Source organism: Elephantulus edwardii, unplaced genomic scaffold (genome assembly GCF_000299155.1).
Source record: "Elephantulus edwardii isolate Elephantulus edwardi_28Jun2011 unplaced genomic scaffold, EleEdw1.0 scaffold00002, whole genome shotgun sequence".
Lineage (NCBI taxonomy): Eukaryota > Metazoa > Chordata > Mammalia > Macroscelidea > Macroscelididae > Elephantulus > Elephantulus edwardii.
The window spans coordinates 6,771,447-6,782,138 of NW_006399752.1; positions in this window are offsets into that span (position 1 = coordinate 6,771,447).

The following is a 10,692-nucleotide window of genomic DNA, read 5'->3' on the forward strand; positions in this document are numbered from 1 at the left end:
TTCTATTTTCTTTGGGGTATACTCCTAGCAGAGGAATAACTAATTCATGTTCAGATCTTTGAGGATATGCCAAACTGCCTTCTAGAACAGTTGTACCATTTTACAATCCGGCCAACAGTATATAAGCGTTCCAATCTCTCCATATCCTCTCCAACATCTATTGCTTATTGTTCTGTTAAAGTTTGCCACTGCTAGTGGGATGACATAGTATCTTATTAGGGTTTAGATTAGCATCTCTCTTATTGCGAGTGATTTTCAACATTTCTTCATGTGTCTGTTGGCCATCCAAATGTCTTTCTCTGTGAAAAAGTCTTTCTATGTCCTTTCCCTCATTTTATAATTATCAGTCCTTTTCTTGTGGAAGATTTGCAGGATTCTGTGAAGTTTCATTATGAGACCGTTGTCTGAGATAGTATTGATGTATATTTCTCCTCTGAGTCAGTAGGAAAATGTTTATGATGTACACAGTGACTTAATCTTTAAAATGTTTCATTCATCAATGTTATCCTCTCCTGGTTTTGTATTTCTGGGTATATTTGCCAGCCTCTTTATATAATAAGCTAGGCCTTTTAAGTTTGGTCTCATTTTGTCTCTTATTATATTTATGCTTTGGGGCTTTACTCCCAGGTCCCCTGTTCATTCACCTTGAGTTGATTTTTGTGTATGGTGTGAGGTGTGGATCCTGCATCAGCTTTCTGTAGGTTGATTTCCAGTTTTGCAAACATTATTTGTTAAAAAAGTTGTTCCCCTATTTGATATGCTTTGTTTCCTTGTCAAATACCAATTAACTGTTGATAGATGGATTAATTTCTGGGCTCTTTCTTCTGTTTCATTGACCTATTTGTCTGTTATTATTCAAGTACCAAGCTGTTTTGATTATTACAACTGTGTAGTAGATTTTTGATGTGCAGATGACACAACCTTTCTTGCTGAAACTTAGGAGGACCTGAAACACTTGCTGCAGAAAGTCAAGGAATGTAGTCTTCAATATAGATTGAAGCTCAACATCAAGAAGATGAAGATTCTCACCATTGGTCCCCTTGGCAACTTCATGATAAACTCAGAAGAGCTTGAGGTCATGAACTCTCAGCTCCAAAGTCAACACTTTTGGCACCATTCAGGAAATCAAAAGATGAACTGTGCTGAGAAAATCTACTGTCAGGGAACTCTATAGAGTACTGAGGAGCAACGATGTCTAGAGACTAAAGTGTGCCTGACTCAGGCCATGGTCTTCTCAATTACTTTTTGTGTGTCAGAGAGCTGGACAATGACTAAGGGTAACAAGAAGAATCAATGCCTTTGAGGTGTGGTGCTGGGAAAGAGTCTTGAAAATATTGTGAACAGCCAAGAAAACAAATAGGTCTGCCTTGGAGAGGGTAAAACCAAGTTTCTCCATTGAGGTTAGGATTTTGAAGCTTCATCTCACACACTTTGGGCATGTGGCCAAGAGGGACCAGTACTTGGAGGATATACTGTTTGGGAGGATGAAGAGAGAACACAGGAGAGGAAGACCCTGGATTTGATGGATTGACATAGTAACTCAGATAAGGGGAGTAGGAGTGTCGGAGTTAGTGAGACTGTCTCAGGATAAGGCATGCTTCGGAGCTCTTGTTGCTATGAGTCTCAGGCTACTTGAAAGCGCGTAAGAGTAACAACAACAGTAAATTTTTGTGGTCAGGGCATGCTATGCCTCCTACTTTATTTTTGTTTTACAGAAGTGTTTTGCTTATTCGGGTCTCTTCCTTTTCCAGATAAACTTGCCAGTTGTCTTTTCTATCTCTTTGAAAAATTGTTATCTGTATAGGGTTTGGATTAAATGTGTAGGTTGATTTGGTAGAATTGTCATTATCACGATATTGAGTCTTCCTATTAGGAAATCAAGAAACATATTGTACAGGACAAGTTGGCTATCCAAGACCTCTCCAGCATGCAGAGAAACAACGACACAAGTTTGAAGTCTAAGGCATGCATGATTCAGGCCATCATCTTCTCAATCACCCTCTATACACCAGAGAGTTAGACAAGGAATAAGATGACAGAAGAAGAATTGATACCTTTGAGTTGTAGTGTTATAGAAGAAGTGCTGGATATCCCACAGATTGCCAAAAGAACAAACGAGTATGTTTTTGGAAAAGGGCAGCCAGAAGCTTCTTGGAAACAAAGACGGTAAAGCTTTTTCTTTTATACTTTGGACATGTAGCTAGATAAAGCTCTTCCTTGGAAAGGGACATCATGCTTGGAAAGGTGGAGGGTCAGCAAGAGAGAGGAAGACCCACAATGAGATGGATTGACATTGTGACTTCATCAATAGGCTTTAGTGTATCAGAGATGATAAGGATGGCACAGGATAGGGCAAAATTCAAGTTGGCTGTTCTTAGAGTCACTATCAATTAGATGACATCTAACAACAGTCTATGAAGAGAGAACAATTTTCCATTTATTTAGATTTCTTACTGTTTCTCACAATAGTGTTTTATAATTTTCTTTGTACAGGTTTTTTTCTGTTTCTAGTTAGACTTATCCCAAGTCTCTCAATTTGTGGTTGACTGTTATAAATAGTATTGCTTTCTTAGTTTCGTTATCTATGCTACCTTTGTCCCACTGATTTTTTTTAATTAATCTTTGATTTTGCCACTCTACTAAATTGGTCTGCTAGGTCTACCAGTGTTTTTGTTGAGTCCTTGGGGTTTTCTGTATATACTATTCTACTGTCTGCATATAATAACACTTTTACCACCTCTTTGCTTATCTAGATGTTTGTTTCCTTCTTTTGTTGTTGTCCTGGCAAGTACTTCCAGCACAATATTGAATAGGTGTGGTGAAAGTGGGCATCCTTGTCAGTTCCTGTTCACAAGTGAAATACCTTTATTCTTTCTCCATTAAGAATAATGTTGGCTCTTGCTTTTGCATATATACTTTTAAATATCTTGAAGATATATCCTTCTATTCCTGTTTTGCTGAGTGTTTTAATTAGGACAGGGTTTTATATTTTGCCAAAGGCTTTGTTAATGTGATAAATTATATTGATTATTTTTCTTATGCTGAACCATCCTTACATAGCTGTTATGACTATCACTTGGTCATGATGCATTATTTTTTTGACGTGTCGTTAGATTCTATTGATCAGGATTTTGTTAAGGATTTTTGCATTTAAAAATATTCATGAGAGATCTCTCACATTCATGAGAGATCTTGGTCTGTAGTTTTCTCTTTTGGTAATAGCTTTGCCTGGTTTTAATTCTGGGGCTATGCTTGCTTCATAAAATGGAAGTGTTCCTTCTTTTTCAATATTTTTAAAAATAATTTAAGTAAAATTAGTGATAGATCTTCTTTGAATGTTTGGTAGAATTCAGTCATGAAGCCATCTGGTCTAGGACTTTTATTGTAGTGGAGTCTTTTTATGACCTGCGCAATTTCTGCTTTTGTGATCACTCTTTTCAAGTGTTCTGTATCTGTCTGTGTCGATCTGGGTATGGTATGAGTTTCAAGGAATTTGTCCCTTTCCTTTAAGATTTCAAATTTATTGGGAGTATAACTGTTCATAATATACTGTTATTTTTTATCTAATTTTGGCTGGTTCTATTATGATGACAGATCTATCATTTATTGTTCGAGTTATTTGTGCCTTCTCTTTCTTTTCATTTGTTAATTTTGCCAGTGGTTTGAGTATTTTAATGTCTCTCTTTAAGAATCAGCTCCTGGTCTTGCTAATGGCTTCATCTTATTAATTTTAGCTCTTGTCCTTATAATTTTTTTATTTTACAATCTGTGGGATTAGATTATTGTTCTTTTTCTGTTTGATGGAAGTGTTGAGCTGGGTCATTAATTTTGCTCCCTTCTTCCTTTATTGTGTTTGTGTATTGCTATGAACTCATCCCTGAAGACTTCCTTAGCTGTATTCCAGATGTTTTGTTATGTTGTAATTTCATTATCATTTGTCTTAATGAACTTTTAAATTTCATTTTATATGTCTTCTATGTCCCAATTGATTTCTAGCAGGGTGTTATTTAGCTTCCACATTGGTGGCTTTGTATGTTGTACCTTCTTGTTGTTAATTTCTAGTTTTATGGTGTTATAGTCTGAGAATATACTTTCTATTAATTCAATGTTTTAAATTTGTTGAGGCTTGATTTGTGTTCTAATATGCCACCATTTCTTAAAAATGTATCATATGTACTTAAAAAGAGAGCAAATTCTGTTTTAATTGGGTGCATTAATCTAACTATATCTGTAAGGTCACTTTGCTAATTATATAGTTTGGATAGATCTTCTACATGTTTGTTAAGTTTCTTTCAAGTTGACCTATTCTTGGTGAAAGTGATTATGCTGCATTGAAAAAACAAGGAACTCATGCAGTATTATTCAAAATGACCCTAGAGGACACTATGCTGAGTGAAATATCTCAGTCACAAAAAAGACAAATACTGCATAGTGCCACTGTTGGAGAACGTGACAGACATCAGTGTTGAGGTGAGACTGAGAAAAATTGGATAAATTATGTATACTGTTCTGAAACAGATGAGGGAGAGAACAGTTTAAAAGTGATATATGATAGGGTATTATGGTTATGACACGAGTCCAGAATGAAGGTCACATAGTGGAGTGTACCCAGGGGTGTGTGTGTGTGTGTGTGTGTGTGTGTGAGTGTGTGTGTGTTGTGCACCAATGAAGGAATTTTTCTTTAACTTTTCAAAGGGCGAACTGGTGGGGGAGGGGTGGGCAGGGAGAAAAATGCAACAATGAATGAATGGAAACCCAAAATCTCTGTAAATGTTCATTAAAATTAACAAAATAAAATTTTTTAAGTTCATTTATAAAGTTAATTATAGACGTAAGGCTTTTTTATATATATCACCTACAGATAAAACTTTTCCTGTGTATACAGTGATGAGTTCTGGGGTGATTAAAAAGGAAATATGGTAAACAGTCAGTGCCTTTTGCTGGTAGCTGTTTAAATGTCATTGAGTCAATCATGACCATAGCAATTCTAAGAGCAACAGATCAAAATTTGCCCTACCTTGCACTATCTTCTGTCAGTTTTTGATATTGTAGTTGCTTGCATGCTGCTATGATGCTACAAGTATGTTATTGATGTTTTGCGTACCAATCATTACTGACACTGCAAAATATTAAATAGATTACATACTAGTACATAGAAATATGCTTTGTTGGTGAGCGTTCAACCTGCAGCTACATCACAGTTCTGCTTAATCCCTCTCTATTGCATTTATCTATGTGGTCTTTTGCATAATATAATGTAATAGCCGTTCTTTTCAATTTAATATTTTAGCTAACTTACTTAATCTTTAATTGTCAAAGAAATATTTTCTAGATAAAAAGGAATTTATTCTTAGATTCATCAAGATCATTATCAATAAATTTCTAAAAATACTCTTTCTCTGTTATCTATAAATTTAGTTAATCAGAATGACCTTGAGTTCTAGTTGATTTAAATACTTAGTAATTACTGCATAGTTTTATACTTCTGTTTACATTAATGAATTGTTATTGCTAAATTTTTGTTAGGAAATAAATGAAAAGATATGCTGAGAAATTATTTGTAGCATTTAAATGCTTAGAGCTTAAGTGAGCCAAATTTTTTTATTAAGAGTTACTTTCAAAATCCATGTTATTTATTTACATTTTTCTTATACACTTCCCCACAGGTAAAGAAAGTCTCCAATCACACAACATGACAAAAGGTAATCATTAAGTTTAAGTGTGTAAATGATACTATTAGTTTGGAGATATTAAATGATCTTAACTGTTTAATATTGATAATTACTAATATTTTCAATCAAAGATATTTTGAACAATAAATGTCTGCTAATAGCAGAGAAGGTAGAGAGGTAGAAAATGTAACTGGAAAGTTACATTTTTGAGGAAAACTAGAAAATGTGGAGCTACCAGAGCATTTATCAACTTACACATTACATAAAACAGTGCAATATTCAATAGGATTTAAGAAAATCATATTATACAAATTTTAAAGCATTAGTGATATAAAAAATTATACTGTAGTAAAAGCAGATATAGCTGAGATTTACTTTTCTTTTTGTGGATAAATAAAATACAGTTAATTTCATTAATATAGTTTTATTCTTTATAAGTGGCCCACTGAATTCGTTTAAGCTAGACACGGAGTGGATGGTGGAAGGCAAGTGGCAATATGCACGTGACAAGTAGATGACATTTTCTAAATAAAGAATGACCTATTTGAGGACATTGCTTACTATAAAAGTATTTAACATTATAACCGAATTATGCAGTCTGGGTCACATTGTGATAGGCAAAAGATAATTTATTAAAAATTCACTTTAAATTCGCAGATCCTAAGCAAAGAAACCTTAACCAAGCCAATTGTTTTCATTCATGGGAAATACATAAATCACTAGTGGGCAGAGATAAATCCCAAGTTTTCACTGATTCCTTCGTGTACTTTGATATTTATGCATAAAATTTTTACTGATTTGTTCTTGTACTTTAATATTTATGTATAAAATGGCAAGACAACATAGCTAGACATGTTACATACATACATCATTCAAAGTAATTTAAGCATATAATTATCAGTAAAATAAAATTAACACACTGATGTTAAGAGCTTACTCACAGTTTCACTGCCATTAGATTCTCAGGGGCTATAAATTGCCTGGGTAGAGATTGCCATCTTTCTCCCAATGAAAAATTGACTGACAGATTTGAATTGCCAGAGAGAGATACTACCTCTCTGTTAGCAGCATAACTCCCAGGGGACTACATGCACAGTAATATTACAGGGTGAAAATTAGAATAAGAGAGCACACCAAATTTGCTAAATGAGATAACATTCCATTTTATGTTTATATAATATCCCATATTGTGTCCATAATATTACTTTATTGTTGCTGTTGTTATGTGTCATCAAGGCACCTGCCTGCAACTCATAGCAACTTTATGCACATAAGCTCTGAATTCTGCTCTATCCTGAGCATCTTACTACATAAAAATATTTAAAAAAAGAAACAAATCAGCTGTTGTGTATTCTTTTCTAGTGAATTATTTCTTTGTGGATTTTTTTTTCCTGTGAAATTTTATGCTATAATATCACAATAGCCTATAGTTATCCCAACAGTAAGTGTTTCAAAGACTTTGCACTGGTGTTAACTTAATTTTTGTAAACTTTTCTGTGTGTTTTCAGTTTTATGTTTTATTACACATAATTCATATTCTGTGAATGCTGTTGAAACTACACAGTATTAATTCCTAAAAAAACAGAAAATAAAAACCCAACCCTTGTGTTTGCAAACTTTGTTGTTGTTCTTGTTATGGGCCATTGAGTCGCTTGCAGTTCATATCGACCCTATGTACAACAGTCCTAAACCCTGCTCTATCCTGTGCCAATTGCACTGCCTCCAACACACTCTACTGCCTCCGACACACCCATCCCAATCACCACAGTCACTGAATCAATCCACCTCATAGAGGGTCTTCCCCTCCTGCGCTGTCCCTCCAACCTCCCAAGCATGATGTCCCTCTCCAAATACTGGTCCCTCCTTACAACATGTCCAAATTATGTCAGATGAAGCCCCAGAATCCTTGCCTCCAAGGAGAAGCCTGGTTTAAACCTCTCGAGGCTGAATCTGTTCGTTTTCTTAGCAGTCCATGGTACACTCAATACTCTTCTCCAGCACCACAGCTCAAAGGCATCAATTCTTCTTCTATCCTCCCTAGTCATTGTCCAACTCTCAGATGCATAACAAGTGATTGCAAGGACCATGGCCTGTATCAGACGCACGTTAGTCTCTAGAGTGACACCATTGCTCTTTAGTACTTTGGAGAGGTCCCTAACAGCAGACTTTTCCATTGCAATATGTCTTTTCATTTTCTGACTGCTGATGCCAAAAGTGTTGACTGTGGAGCCAAACAAACTAAAGTTGTTAACAATCTCAATCTCTTCACCATCCATCCTGATGCTGCCAATTGGTGCAGTGGTGGAATCTTTGTCTTCTTGACATTGAGCCTCAATCCATATTGGAGGCTGCAGCCCTTGACCCTCTGCAGCAAGCACAAGTCCTCCTCAGTTTCAGCAAGCAGGGTTGTGTCATCTGCATAACGCAGATTTGTTGATAGATCTTCCACCAATCCTGACACCACACTTCTCATAGAACCCAGCCTCCTGGATAATCGGTTCTGCATACAGGTTGAAAAGGTATGGAGACAGGACACATCGCTGGTGTACACCCTTCCCAATTTTGAGCCATACAGTGTTTCCTTGCTCTGTTCTGACCACTGCCTCTCGGTCCAAGTTTAGTTTTTGCATTAGCATGATCAAGTGCTCTGGGATTCCCATTCTTCTCAGAGTCAGTCACAGTTTGTTATGATCCACATCCACACAGTCAAACAAACCTAGCTGTTTAAATTCAATTAATATTAGTAAAACAGAGATGCCATCAATATTGAAAATAGAATGTTAATTATAATATTTAGAACAATCATCTAACCTTAAAATTTTTAGTCTTTATCAAAACTCAATAAACCAAAATCCAATTACAATAGAGTTGATTCAGATGCATGGTGACTGCATGTGTCAGAGCAAAACTCTTCCCTGGACAGTTTTCAAAGTCTAATTTTCAGAAATAGATCATCAGATCTTTCTTCCAATGCATGTCTGGGCACATTTAAACCTCCAATCTTTCAGTTAGTGACTTAATGCTTTAATTACTTATTCTACTCAGGGATTTCTTTGCTCCAAATGCATCCAATTTAATAGAAAAACATATTGCTTTAGAGTATCACTCTTTTGTTGAAACAAATGATTATAAAACATTAAACTTAGGTTTGCATGTTTCTTTCAGTGATTTATATTTTCTAGTATAATTGTAATCATTGTCTTATTTATATTTCGGAGTAACATTTGCCAATGACTTATTTTATGGAATTTTTAAACCATCTAGATTAATTACATTATATAAAGTAATTTTACTAAAGTGAGATATAACTATAGTTAACATATTTATTTTCACAAAGATCCTAAAAATTGATTTTAGTAAGGATATTTAAACATAAAAATATTTTGTTACACCTGCAATCATTAGTGGCTTTTTTTGATAGCTCATATACTTGCTTATATAAAAGAGATTAATTTAAATAAGATATTTATTTTACAGCAAAGGAGAGGAAGACCTTCGGTGAGATGAATTGAAACTGTAACTGGGAAAATGGGGTTAGGTGTGTCAGAGATAGTGAGACTGGCTCAGGACAGGGCAGAGTTCAGAGCTATTGTATATAGGGTTGCAATGAGTTGCAGGTGACGTGATGGCACAACTACAAAGTATTTGAAGACATACGTTCATAGGCAATAGCTTTTTCTGTCTTTAGCTCTCACATAATAAAGATGAAATAACAATATTAGAATATTTTAATATAGTGCATTGCTTTATAGTTTATCTCTATTTTATCTCAATAAAATATTTGTTTTCTTTTTTAACAGAGAAACCTGCAAAAGAATTAAGTAAGTACTCTTTGCTACACACCAGTGATAATTTATCTTTGGCAAATAGTATGAATATAAATTTTTTTTTTTCTAAAGTGTTTAGAGATTGAGTCATTTGTTAACTTTTATTTTAACTTGTGTTAAAGTTTAAGTGGGGGAGGAACCACACTACGCTATTTGTCATGTTAACAGGCAGGATAAATGTTATGTTTCTAAAGCTGAAGATAAAGTTACTTGCATTCAAATTATAAATCTTATCAATGACAATTGTGGTGAAACAAATAATGCCTTTTCTCTCCCTTAAGCTCTAGGCCACTTCCAGATTTTGTAATAAAGCACATTTGGCTGAGCAGAGATGTTTTACTGGAGGTTGTTTTCTTAGGTACATTCATTTAATTATAACAATACTTAAGAAGGGTGGCAGAGCTAAAAAGGAATCTAATCTTGCATAGCACAAGTTGACACAATTCCCAGCAAATACTCTAAAATGTTTAAGTACAGGAACCCATGTTGTTAGGTGTCACTGAGTCAAGAACTGACCCATAATTGACCATGCGGCAGGTTTTCCAAGATAGTTAATCACTCAGGAGATAGCTCATACGCTCAGGGAGCAGCTTGGAGATTCAAACTGCTTGCCTTTTGAATTGCAGCACAATTTCTTACCACTAAGCCATCAGGCCTCCCTACAGGATCACATAAGATTGTTCAATATAGAAGGGGTTGCTAGTTTTTCTACAAGTACTGCTCTGTGGGAGAAGGAGGGGCAATCTCCTCTCATACAATTAACTGCCTCTGAAAACCCGCTGAAGGGTCAGTTTTGACTTGATTGTACACAGCAACAACAACAACATATCTGAAACTAAAGCCCACAGCCATCTAGTCCACTCTGGCTCATAGTGATTCTGTAGGACAGAATAGATCTGCCAATACAGTTTCCAAGGCTTTTACTCTCTACAGACACAAACAGCCTCAACTTTCTCTACTTGCAAAACCATTGGATCCAAACTATTGACCATTGGAGTCAAAAGCTTTTTTTAACCACTAAAACACTAGGGACCTTTGTAAATACCTTAATTTTAGGGAAATAGCCATTTACTTGTCCATGTTTAAGAAAGAAAATTTAAGGATGTAAATTTAAGAAAAAAATCTTTTTAAATCATTGCTGATAGAAATAAAATATAAGCTACATCTTTTACTTTAGATTATCTAGTATCCAC